Here is a 13,633-nt window from a genome sequence, read left to right on the forward strand (position 1 = left end):
TGTAGCTCTGGGATGATTACAGAACCCAGCATTTGACTCCTACAGTCTCATGCTATGAAAGGTTTTCAGGCACATCTTCTCTTAGACCTGACTCTCAGGTAGATACTGTGCTGCCAATTCCGAAGCAAAACCTTCCTCATTTGCAAGCATTTAAAGCAAACACGCAGCACCAACGAATTAGCTGCCACCTTTTTAGAGAGAAAGTCATTTGCCAGCCCATGAAGATTAGTATCGTCCAGTAGGCAAATAGTTTTCCATGTGCCACCCAATGCAAACAAACGAAAACAGAAGCATCAAGGACAATTGTAAAATCTCTTCAGATTTAAAGGTACAGGGCATCCCTACTCTTTCCGTCCCCTCTTCACTTTTCATTAGAAAGATCTAGCTCTTGATCTGTCCCAGCTGAGCTGAGCAAGAGGGCAGTGCTTTCCTCTACTGATGAGGCAACTGGCTCCTTGGCCCCACCCATTTCTTTACTTGCAGCCCTTTACGTAACAACAACAGCAAAGTAGACAGAGAGCACTTGCTTGTTTGTTGACTGTGGATATTAAGAAATGCAAGGAAGTCCACATGGTCCATGTAAAGACATGTTCTCTTTCATGGATTTTCAATCTTTGTCCGCTTCTTGTGTGTGTGGTGTATGTGTGTGTGTGTGTGTGTACATGTGTACTTGTGTGTGCACATGCAAGGCTAGAGGTCAGTGTTGAGAGGTCTCCTTTATCGCTTTCCACCTTATTAGAGGTAGGCTCTCTCAGTAATCCTACAGCTTGATATTCCGGTTAGATTCGAGGGCCAGTAAGCTCCAGGGGGCTTACTGCACACCCCAGCACCCCATCTATGCAAACTGCAGTACCCCTACCTGTGTCTGCACATCCCAGTATCCCCTGTGTCTTCAGTCGGGGGTTACAGGTGTGTGTTGCTGTACCAACTTTCACAAGAGTGCTGGGGGCCAAACCCCACATTCTCATGCTTGTGAAGTGAGCACTTCGCTCACTAAGTCATCCCTTCAGTCCTGGAGATGCCAGTTTCTAATGGAATAGCCCTGTTAGCAGTTAAAACAGTCCAGTGATGGTTAGCCATAGGCAATTGATCTCCTAAAGTGGCACAGCCCCACACAGCACAGCACAGCTCCGCTCAGCACAGCACAGCGATGTCTTAGGAAGGCTTGTAGGAGCGAATGTGATCACTGCTCCTATGGTTAGTCAGGTGATGGGTCTAAGATGACATGGAATCACAAGTTACAGCTGCTGTCTTGAAGTTTTAGGGCAGGCTGACTCAAAAAGTACATCCTGTTTCCCACCTGACATGGTTTTCATTTTATGAGAAAATCCCGTAATCATATCAAGATTCTTCATAGTCTGACAGTCTGTGTGGGCATAGCTAAAAAGCATCAGCTCTTCCAAGTACTTTTACGTGTGCCCACACTGAGGATACCTGACCTGGATGGTATCTATCTATCTATCTATCTATCTATCTATCTATCTATCTATCTATCTATCTATCTATCTATCCACATATATGTATGTACATACATATATACACCACACATACACACACACGCACACACACACGTGTGTGTGCATGTGTGTTTTTATACCAACTCTCCCATAGTGCCTCTGGGCCCAACAATCTTGCGTTCTTGGAATTCTTTGCTGTTATCCAGAGTTTTCTGACTCTAAGAGGTGCTGAGTTATGGTTCAGTCCACCCCTCCCTGTTCTCTTTGTGAGGAAGGGCTGTACTCTCCTGTCATTTTCCCCTTGACCTTACGTAGCCTGGATGTGAGGTTATTCGCGAAACATTCTGTAACTTTACTGAGAACAAAGTCTTGCATTTGTGAAAAGAACAATCAGCTTTTTAGAAAGGCAAACCTGCAACTGACCAAGGAGAAGGCGTGTCGACTTGGTGGCCTATCAACTATACACTTTGTTTCGTAGCCCTCCAGCGCTGTGGTTCATTATATGGGTTTACGTATTAAGTACCGAAAGCATTGCAGCCCACAGCTCACACAAGATCAGCAATAGCAGAAAAAAAAAACTGCTTTGAAAGTGCTTATATTAAAATCCATACACACATACAAACATGAGCGGGTAATTCAGTCTAAAGACTCCAGCAGATGGCAACATTAAAACAATGGAAATGTTTAGGATATGGAAAATATTCACTTGAAATAAATGAATACAACATTGGAAACAGGCTCAGCACATTTGTAAAGCTGGAGCAGCGGGCACGAGAGTTTCCAAAAGACGGTGGCTCATTTAGGTGATGAGCGCCAGATGCCAGGTGGAACTGAACAGAGACAAAAGTGCTCCGATTAGCTTCAGGGGAGGAGGAGAAAAGAGCTGGGCCTGAGAGAGCAAACACAGTCCTTATAGACCTGGCAAAGCCCCAAAACTCATCCTCCCTCAGCTAACTGCGCTGCCTAAAGAGGTGGCCCGAGCTGCTTTGGGGGAGGAGCTCTGTGTCTGTGGATGGTGACCCAGCAGCATCTGTTTGGTTGAGCTCCTCTGTATAGGGCTGATGCTCTGACACACAGTTGTGGACCACAGTCAGAACAGCTGGGCTGGGCTTCTGTGAGTAAAACACAAAATCCTGTATCGCACAGTGGAAAAGGGCCCTGAAAGTCAGAGGAGATCTGCATTCAGCTGTAGGAGACCCCTCAGACTACCAACAAATACAAGTGTGTCCTAAGCAGCAATATCATTTCCTTTAGAGAGGACAGAGAATTTTATATGCTGCAGGGGAGTGTACCTACCTATGGATGGACACACCTTTTCCTCCAAAGTCCATTTCCCCTTTTCCCGGGGTAACTAATGAGGAGAGTGTCTCCAACTAACTCTTTATTGTGTCCAACAGACACACACACACACACACACACACACACACACACACACACACACAAGAGAGAGAGAGACAGAGAGACAGACACACAGAGACAGAGACAGAGACAGAGAGACAGACACACAGAGACAGAGACAGAGAGAGACAGAGAGAGAGAGAGAGAGAGAGAGAGAGAGAGAGAGAGAGAGAGAGAGAGAGAGAGAGAGAGAGAGAGAGAATTTGAACTCTACTGGGAGCCATATGTACAAGCACAAGACAGGTGGATCTTGGTTTTTCCTGAACTGTAGTCTTGCTTCCTGGCTTTGAAGCCTCCTTGGTTCCATGAGCATCTTACACTGTGTTAAGTAGTATACCCACTCTGCGCTGAGCTCATCATTTTCTGGAGGAGAAAATAAGTTAATTTACTTGACAGTCTAATAAAAACCAAGTTATTCCCAGACACTGGGGCTTCTAAGAGGAGGCTGAACTCACAGCAGAAAGAACTAGACTCTAGGTCAATGTACCTGGGTTTTGGTATTGAGTCTGGGCTTACATACAGTTAGCCAAACCATTAATTCTGGTGAGCCTGTTTCCTTGTCTTTGAGTTGGGGAATATTGAACCAAATGGACTCTAAAGTCCTGCTGGGACTGAACATTCTAGAATGAGATCTGGGTTCAGAAGAGAGCACAGTTGTTTGGGGAGAGAGTGAAAAAGTTTCCACGGCAGAAGTGGGAGAGTGGGTTTATTTTCTGCTGAACCTACTTTCTGATTACCAAACGACAGGTAAGAACTGCAGAGTCCAGAGTACAGAAATGGCTCGTGTAGACTTTGAACTCTCCTATGACCCCCATTCTTATCTGTTTGGAATTTATTCTTCCTGATATTTTCTGTTAAGTGATCCCATAATCATTCATTGATTAAAATAAAACAATTTATCTTCAACAAAAGTTCTATAATTCAAGACTATATCCTGGACCTTCCACCATGCTATTGCATGGGCATCTGTTCGTTTTCAGTCAGTACAGAGCATCACATGGCACCTAAATTTTTTTTTTATCTAACTGATACTTACTGATGTGATGGTTTGTTTCTGAATTCAACAAAGCTCCCTGTATATGCAGGTCATAGTACTCAACCGTGACACCTCCTCTTTTGCTTTTCAATCAACGACCACACCCAGTAATCTCACCTTGCATCACAGGAGCCCACTTCTTGCCTCTATTCAACTAGAAAGCCAACAATTTGTTGTTGTTGGTGGTGGTGTGTGTGTGTGTGTGTGTGTGTGTGTGTGTGTGCATGGAGGCCAGAGGACAACCCCAAGTGTCATTCCTCAGGTGCCTTCGATCTAGTTTTTGAGACAAAGTCTCTCTCTCAGTGGCCTGGAAGTCATCAAGTACGCTCTAGGCTGGCTGACCAGTGAGTCCCAGGGATCTGTCCGTCTCTACCTCCTCACCACTGGGACTGCAAGTGCGCGACACCACATCCTACCTTTTTGTTTCTTTTAAGTGGGCTATGGGGCTTGAACTCATGTCTTTGTGCTTGTAAGACTGGCACCTGGGCCATCAATCACCTCAATCTCCTCAGTGTCGCACCAGATCTCTTCTCTCCCTAAGTTCTGCCTTCTTCTCTCTTACACTCCAGCCATTTGCATATCTTACCGCACTCCAGTTTAAAATCTTCACGGTGTCTCACTGACTAACGCCCCACCGTTTCATTACCCAGAATGTGTTTCGGGAGAAGCAGGCGCAGGCATTCTGGGATTTTGGGGTGTGTTTGTAACCCACACTTTAGGATGGAGATTAAATTACATCTTCTGGAGATGGCTAGGAAGAATGATACCAGAGGGCTGTGCCCCAGAGGTGGCTTGGACGGCTTGTTCACTGCTTATCTCCAATCAGCACAAAGGACTTTATGAATTAGAAGCGGATGTGAGAAGTTGTTTTGCTTTGGTAAAATGAGCACGGCCCCTGGCTGGCAGCAGTGTGGGGCTGTTCCCACACCTTCTTTGTGCTGGCTTAGGAGCTGAGTCTCTCAGGACTTATTTCTGAAAAAGGCCCCGGTGAGAGTGAGTCTCTAGTTCCAAGGACTCTTGCTGCTGCTTAAACTCTTGGATAAGCTCAACCCCCTCATCAAGAGGGGTCCCATTTGTCCCCAAATGAACCTTCCACATGCCCTGCTCGTGGAGAAATCAAAAAGGCAGGAGTGAATTCATGAGTGCTCAGAACACGGTGCATGTCTGTATTCATTCCCACTCATATACTCCATGTTAGAATAAGGCCGAATGGAATCTAAGACCAAGTGCTGAGGCCAGAAGATTTTCCCCACCACACAACCCCAAAGACCAGAACATCCACCACCACCAGCTAAGAACTCGGAAAGCTTGGATGACTGCGGAGGTCAGTACCTGTTTTACAAGGCCAGGCTCCCAGGGTGCTTTCATATTTCCTGGACACATTTGCCGGGAGCCTTCTGAAGGCATTCTTTGCACTCCCAGCTCTGGTGCTCGTCCCTAGTGAGATTCTGTTTATTCTTCCCCTTTCTACTCAACAGCCCTCTCCTCTGCTCCTGCCTCTCCTCAGAGACCTCACTCTGCTCCTCTCAGGCCCCATGGCTTTCTTCCTCAGGTCGTCATCCCAGCATGTGGTACCATATGTTTGCAAGGTTATGGACTGTTTCTGCCTCCAATGAGACTGTCTGGGTCCATGCTAATCACCTTTATATTCCTAACACTTGGCATAGGCTTGCTCAATGAAAAGCAAGCAAGCAAACAAGCAACCAATCAACCAAACAAGTAAAACATTTAGTTTTATTCAGTAATACTAGCAAAATAACCAACAGTCAAGCAAAGAAGCAAAACCAAAAATGCAAACTGCTTTCTATGGTGCTAGGTTTACCAACTTGGAATACACCCTCCACAGCAAGAATACAATTGTATTCTTCTTAAAAACCCAACCAAACTAAAACATGAAAATATATAAACACTAAAAATGAGACCGTGTCCATCTCTTTTAAATGTTATAAATGCCCTTTTGTTGTGAAAGCCCTTTATGGAACTGAGGATCAGAGGTCACTTTCTTATCCTCCTGAGTTGTCCCTCATTGCCATTTTCTTTAGCCTTAACACTCAAAACAGATCACACAGCAGCAAAATTGGCTCAGCTTTGTCAAGAAACGTCTTCACTTCCTCACACTAGAGCCTTGGCACCCACACAGATGCAAACATGGCGTCATTACTAGAAGCATTTAAAGACTATCCCCGGACAGGTATTTGAGTAGGAAATTTCATGATAAGGAAATATACGTCGTTAGAAACACAGGGAAGTCCCTTGTGTTCGACCTTGAAAGTTCCTGCTATTTCACAGGGTGGCTTTACCAAGAGGTAAACGGTGAACGGAGACACATCCAGCTTGACAGTCCTCCCGTTCTCCCCTTCCATCCTGGACTCAAAATGTGCTGACGGTCTAAAGGCCTCATAGGATTCCAGGAAACCAAGGTCCCTGAAGCTAAGGGTCAGATACATCAAGCATGGCCCTGTGCACACCTTGCTAGGAAGTAGTCGCCCTGGTGCTATATAGGTTGGGAGACAAGACAAGGACAATTGGGCGAGATTCCTGAAGCCCCATAACAAACAGCAGGCAGGAGCCTTCCTTCAGTGCGGTCTCTTCTGGGACAGCCAGTCACGGATACTCTTCTGAGACTCGAGCAAGAACCGAGGTGGAACAAATGCTTAGCGACAGGAGAAAGTGCAACCTCACTCCCCCCATTTTCTCTCCAAGGGCTCACAGAAGGGAGGGGACAGGAGCGAGCAGAGGGAGGTAGCAGGGACAACACATCTATCATGCACAACACAGCGTCCTGTACAGTGTGACTGAGATGGTTCCTGATTGGAGGGTGATGTGTGTTCTGCACAGACACATCAGTCCCTGGTGGCCCTGCGAAGTGTCCTAGTGGTAAATCCACCAGCGTTGGTCTATCCGGCTCACACTGGGGTTTAGGGATGGTATCTGCCGAGTGTCTCAATTTGGTAATTTCACCCTCCAAAGCTACTTGACTTTTTTTTTTTTAAATCACATAAAACCAACACCCCCTTTGCCTCCATTAAATCCTGGAAGGGTATGATTACCACAACAGTGTGGCTCGCTCCGCCCCAGTGAGCTGTGACTTTGCTGCCTTCCGGTTTGCAGGTGCAGGGCCCCAGAGCCATCACTTAGGCCTTGGCTTTGGCAGCAAGAGACACTGACCTTTCCCCTCTGGTGACAGCAAGCATCTTACAAGGCAAAACCTGCCCTCAGAGTGGGCCTGGGAATCAGGCCTCCACTGGTGGTCTGGAGTGGGCTTGGCCTGGGCTGTGACAGATCCCTGAAGCTTTTATTCGCTCTACACTAAGAACACTTGGCTTCCTTCACCAAAACCAAATCTTAGTGCTGACCGTAAAACCTGCCCTGTCAAGTTTCAAGGAGAACAGAGATAAATTGTATTCTGTGAACCAAATCTTGACTGTCTGGTCAATTATTTCTGTTTTATGATTCTCTTTAGAAGTGACTAGAACATTAAATGTGTCTTGTGACACGCCAGGTGGTTAGCAACCCAGGATTCAAATTGGGGTCACCTTAGTTTTAAAGGTGAATTCTCTCAGCTACCCCACCTTGCCCATCAGAGGTGTAAAACAACCAGGCAGTCATTCTAGGAAGGGTCTGCTCTGAAGCACCAGTCAGAACACAATGGTTTGGAGTTAGAGACCTGAATTCTAGCTCCAGGCTTGTGTTTATCCTTGAATCTTTCCCTTACCTATTTTGGGATTTTGCCTACAATACCTAAAATGGGAAGGGTTGGGGCCCCTGAATACCCCTTCTAGTCTTGATTCTATCACCTGTGGGCATTCTTGAAGCCTTGGCATAGCTACTTAAGAAAGACTTCAAGGTCAGGGGTCTGACCGCATAGTTTGTCATGCTTTTAATCCCAGCGCTCAGGAGACAGAGGCAGGTGGACTTCTGGGAGTTCCAGGCCACCCTGATCTACACAGCAAGTTTCGGGTCAGCCAGGGATATACAGTGAGACCTTCCCTCAAGTATAAATAAATAAATAAATTAATTAATAAAAGAAACAAGACTTAAAAGCAAAGATGACGTGAGGAAATTTGAGATAATAAAAGAAGCGATTCTTTTCAACTTTGTACTTCTCCTGGCTCCCCGTCCTCATTCTCCACTAAACTTCTTTGCTATTGCGAGTGTCCGGTTTCTCCCAAGTCCTACTCTAAGCTGTCTCAGTAGTGTGTATACGCACATATATATAAACCATATATATCTGTCCTGTGCATGCCATCATATCTGATCCTTTCTTTAAACCCATAGCCCTTCTTAAGGATTTTTAGCATAATACTGTGAGCTATGAGATACTGTGGTGCCTCCCACCGGGGCAGAAAACAGAGGTAGTGTTGTCTGATGGTTTCCAGTTAGGCCTAGGAGCTAAGGCCTATCCATCACACGGCAGCTGTGAGCTTTGCCTGACCCTGACTGACGTGTCTGGCTTTTGACTTCCTTATCTGTAAAGAAGGAATTCTATCTTAGCTACAGGCTCCAGAAGTTCGTGGGTTATGAATAGTGTGGGGTTGATACGGCAGGCTTTAAAAAGGGCCACAGGGGTCCACCTGTCCTTGAATCCAAGGGATTTGTTTTTAAAAATGTGACTTTGTAGCTTCTCCCATTAAGACGTGAGGTCTATTTCTCTATTCCCTGAATTAGAACTACCCCCATAACTTGTTAAAAGCACACACCTCAAAAAAAATGAGTTTAACTGAGCCTAGGCCTCAAAGGGCCTTGCTTCTTTCTTCCTCCTGAGGCCACGGAGAGACACAGGTGGGCAGTCTGTGAACCACTGAGCTCAGCCTCAGGTGCTCCCCGGGTGACTCAGTGGACAGTCAGCTGAAACCCAGAGGCAGTACCGTCTGTTGAGCACGGACACATGAAAGAGCTTGGACAAGACTCACCCAGCTGAAGTCAGCCCAAACTGCTGACCTCCAGGGTCATAAACGCAACAAGCAGTGGTTATTTTATGTTTGTTACCAACATGTGTTAATAATCCTGGGGTCATTTGTTACACAGCAACAGATAACAAATACTGTAGACACAAGCAGTTTTTCAATAAGCACAGGCTAATTATACCTTAGGGCAAAGGTTAATTGAAAATGGGATTTGGGTACCCTAAAATTTATGCTGGTTAGTCAGTAGCAGAAAGGACTAAGAACCAAGACTCAAATTCTGGACTTAGTGGGCAGCTGTATGAATGTCTATAATATCGTTAGAGAAACTCTTGTTCTCCTTCCGTTTTTTCCTCAACTATAAATTATTTACAACAAGTGAGTCTTTGAGTTTCTTTTTTTCAAAAACACTTTACTAAAAGGCAGTTCTGAAATCTGATAGTAATAACAACAGCAATAATCTTATTATTTGATAGTTTAATGACAGGCAAACTTCCCTGAATTCTTTGCTGGTTCACAGTGGGCTGTGACTAAAATATCTCACTGTTATCACGGTGGCCACACACTGAACCCCCGGGGTGGAGTCTCTTTGTGGACTGTGAACCCAAATAGCTAAGCTCATCTGAGATCGGTGAGGAACCAACCTTGTAGCACGCCAATGATTTACAGGTGGAAGGCGGCGTTTGTTCGTTCATTTCTGGGTTGCCGCACATGTTTGGGAGAAGTGATAATTGCCGGCAGTGTGGTCATCAAACAAGAAGGATACTGGTTTATAGCTCTAGCCAAAGTTTTGAATTTACTGCACATGAATGACCAGTTTAGGCACTCAGTCGTTAGATGGGCTAGGGGTGCGTGGAGAACAAATAGGTGAAAAGAAATTCTAGAGTTCTTTTCCATCGCAGTCTTCTCTGTGACTAGTAAACAGCAGATTTCACAAAAAAGTACACCAATACATATTGTGTGCAGCTGGGAGTCAGCTTCTAAGAGGACTCCCCTCTCAAGTACGAGATGCTTTTTCATAGACCATTAATACTCTTCCAAACACAGGCTCTCCTCTTTGTGACACAGAGAAGGCCATGTTCAGGCCAACTTGGGCATAAAACAAGCCAAAGTCAAGAGACGTTCATACCAGCAGGAGTTTAAGGTACACGAGAGAGGGTCTGTGTGAGGCAATAGCTTATCTTCATTTCTGCCTTAACACTTCAAAGGCTACATAAGGAAACAATAAGTTGCTAAAAATATTAACACCATAATCTCATTAACCCTCTTTCTGCGATGGGAAACAAGCTATGTGAAACTCAGGGTAACTGTGCTTGCCAGGAGGAGCATGGTATTGAAACAGGGCTTATGTTTACCAGCCTGGGGTGGGGGACTTATTTGGAAATGGCATGCAAGCTAACATCGAAGACCAGAGTCACTGAAACTTTCTTACAGTTAAGACTGTAGGTGCCTAAATAGCTTCTCCATTGCGTCCCTTCTCTGCTCTTCTGTGAATTCGGGTAGCAGCTGCCCTCGGCCATGTTTGTAGACTCCCTCATTCCATCCTTCTCTCTGCAGCCAGAGTAAACTTTCAAGAACAGATATGTGCCTTGCTTCAAACTCTTCAAAGGTTTGTCCCAAGACGAGATTCTTGAGGCAGCAGCTGTCTGCGTCCCTAGCACGCTGCCAACTGCCCGGAGTCAGTGGGTTCACACATGTGTGATCTCTAAGGGCAGGTCAGAGTTCACTGGATTTTAGAGAGACACCTGCATGCTGACTAGCACTCATTGCTCATGGTAAAGTTTCAGACACCATATTAACTAAGCTGTAACCATGTAACTAAGGTCACCATATCTGATCTTGGTTAGCATTCAGTGCAACTCAGTAATGTCTAGGGCTTCTGACAACACCGAATCATAGGTTAAGCTATTTAATTATCTGCTTCAGAATGCATATTCATAGCTCATTGCTTTGAGTATGTTTTAAGACAGGGTCATTTTGATGGTCTACAGTCTTTCTGAAGGTTCCAAACTCTGTGGGACTATGACATTCATGGGGGGAGAAACAAGAGAACACGAACGATTTGATTTTCAGTTTGCTTTCTTTAGTAGTATTAGGAAATAGCCAGAGTGAGAAAGGTTTTGGCTAGGGGCCAGCATGGCTCTGAGGTCAAGAGCAGGCACTAAAAAGACCATGACTGGGCCCCTGCCCCATCTGACCTGCAGACAGGGATTTCTCCACGCCTGTCCTCCCCTAGGATGACCCAGTCAACTCTTACCAGTTCTTCTTTCCTGAATTATCTATGAAGACGATCTAACTAGACAACCACTCTAGAGATGAAATTAGAAACAAAATAGGGTCTTTAAGCACAAACCCGACAGAGCCCAAAGATTGAGGGTCTCTGGGAAACGGTAGAACTTGGAACATGTGAGACACTGTTTAGGGAGAGAAAGCTAGCTCCAAGGTTAGTATGGAGTTATTAGGAAACCGGGGTCCTTTCCAAGAAACCCAGGCAACGGGCCCCTGGGGCACCTCTCCACCAGGCAGTTCTGAGTGGAAAGAGGTCGGCCCCTGCTCTGCGCCTGCGCTGAGGACTGGTTCATGAGGACAGCTTAGTTTCTGAGAAGTGCAGGGTCAGAAGTGAGGAGCTCCTTCCATTTTTTTAGGAAATAGTACATGCTCAAGCGATAAGCAAGTTTTTGTTTCGTTTTAAATTCCAGGTGCGTAAAATCTCTTTGGAATGTAGTGAACACAGACCGCATTTAAATTTAGACATTATTAGATATCAAAATCCTCACTGACAATGAGGTTCTGGGGACACAAAAAAAAATCTATTTGTAGAATAAGTGAAGGAACAGGATCACAAGGTGGGCAGAATGGGTGAGCATCAGAAATGAACCACATGTCACTGTCCTGGATCTGTCACCCATTTCTCCTCAGTGAGCCTCGGAGCTGGCTGTTTACTGAGTTTTCACACTCTGGAGAAACACAAGCAGTTCAGCCCTCTCCTTAATGACGAGAGCTCCTTACCGTTGTTTTTTAGAGACATGGATTTTTACCTAAGGGGCTCGTACAGTGTATAGGGGACACTGGTGCTTAGCTGTAGAGGGCTAGTGTATCCTTCTTAAAATAGTATTAACTGGGAAATTGTATGAGAGGAAAAAAATTCCAGCAAATATAGAATGTACTACCTCAAAAAAACAGCTACTCTCATTTCTTTTTTTTTAATTTTTATCTACTTTGCAGGTTTTTCTTTTCTCCAGCAATTATTCTTCATTATAGCTACGTTACAACCAACGAAAGCATCCATCCCCCAAGGTACCACCACCACAACGTTCGTATTAAACAGTGTCAGGGAAACACAAACACCATTTCTTTTCATCTGAAGCGTCTCCCCAAACACCCACTTCCTCTACATTCATCGCGCAAGTGTCTATACCACGATGGAAAAGAAAACGTTCTGAGTCACTGGAGATGGGGTTATTTTGTTTTGCTTTTAAGGTTAATTACGGTCCTGGGAGGGATAAAAGCCCTGCTCATATCTGTCCGGTATCCCTGGGAAATCCTTCATTGGCGATTTTTATGAAAATGGCACTCCATCAAGACTCTCCAGGCCACGGAGACCCAGGTGACAGACCTGGGAGACGCTTGCCTATTAAATATTTACAGCGCGCGACCATTTAACCGTTTGCATCTGGCGCCCACTCTCCTAGACCCTGGCTCTTGCGGAGCACCGCAGTGTCGCCGTCCCTCCCAGCACCCTCGCCATCTCCTTAGACCCAATCCCAGAACCCAAGGGCACTTCAAAGAACGGGCGCGCGGAGCAAGGGCGCGCGGGGCGGGGGTGGGTGGGTGAGGGACAGTCAAATGTTCTTTCCCGATTTATTTCTTAAAAGTCCCACATGATTATATTATATATGGTGAACCCCCAACACAGGCAGATGGGAAAATCTCTTGTAATCTGTCCAGTTTAAGTTCCCAGGCATGGCTGAGAGTTCATGAATTGGGAGTTTAAAAATAAACCATTTTACACAACCAGCACGGGTGCCTTTATTTTGGGGACCTGAACCGTGTCGTCCGCCTCTCTTCCCGCGCCTTGATTGAATTCCGTGACTTTCCCCGAACTCATCAAACCCTGGGTTGCCTCGCCTCGTTTCTCCCCGCGTCCCTCCAAGAGAAGGGGAACCGAGAAGTTAGAGCGACCAAGGAACGAAGCGGGGACTCCCGCCCAGGACCAAACCTCCTCCCCCAACGCAGAGCCCGGTGCTGGCTGGGGTGCTGCTTACCTGCGGCGGGGCGGCGTCTCCAGGGTCGGGGCGCCCATGGCTTCGCGGGCCTCGGGCGTCCGCGCTGGGACACGCGAGTGGGTCAGTGCCTCCCGGAGCCCTCCGCTCTGCTGCAGCCGGGCCGCGGTCATTGGGCCGGTGCGTCACGTGGGCGGGCAGCGGGCGAGCCTCCTAGCCCGGGGTAACCCTTTACCTGCGCCGGCCCGCAGCACAGGCTGCAGGGACAAGGGGACGTCCCGTGATCGAGGCTTGTGTGAGGGGTCAACAACCCGCATTAGCTGCCAGATCGAGAGCGCACTGTTTGTCGCCTGCCTAATGGCTAGACAAACAGCCCAGATGCCGCTGCGACGGTCATTCCCAGGGGCTTTACCGGCTTGCCTGCGTCCTAAAGGCTATAGTGGGAAGAGTGGAAGAACCCCAGTTCCAGACCCTTTCCTTTGGGATATCAGGATGTGCGATTCTCCATCAAACGCACGGAGCTTTATCTGTGACGGGTGGAGAATCGGTGGCTTAATCCTGAAATTCGGCTTAAGTTTTGGGTCTTCTTTCGACCTGGCCCAGAGGCTGTGGAGT

General features: G+C 46.5%; 1 protein-coding gene across 2 annotated transcripts in view; it reads right to left on the bottom strand.

The window, feature by feature from the left end:
- Positions 1-13,209, bottom strand: part of C1H4orf19 (chromosome 1 C4orf19 homolog) — an 81,859-nt gene extending 68,650 nt beyond the window's left edge. The window contains exon 1 of one of the 2 annotated variants that reach the window (XM_038330431.2): positions 13,061-13,209. The gene's annotated coding sequence lies outside the window, so the exon portion shown is untranslated. The remainder of the gene's footprint in view (positions 1-13,060) is intronic. The other variant, XM_038330440.2, reaches the window with a different exon arrangement.
- Positions 13,210-13,633: the final 424 nt, after the last annotated feature.

This window comes from Arvicola amphibius, chromosome 1 (genome assembly GCF_903992535.2).
Source record: "Arvicola amphibius chromosome 1, mArvAmp1.2, whole genome shotgun sequence".
NCBI classification, from domain to species: Eukaryota; Metazoa; Chordata; class Mammalia; order Rodentia; family Cricetidae; genus Arvicola; species Arvicola amphibius.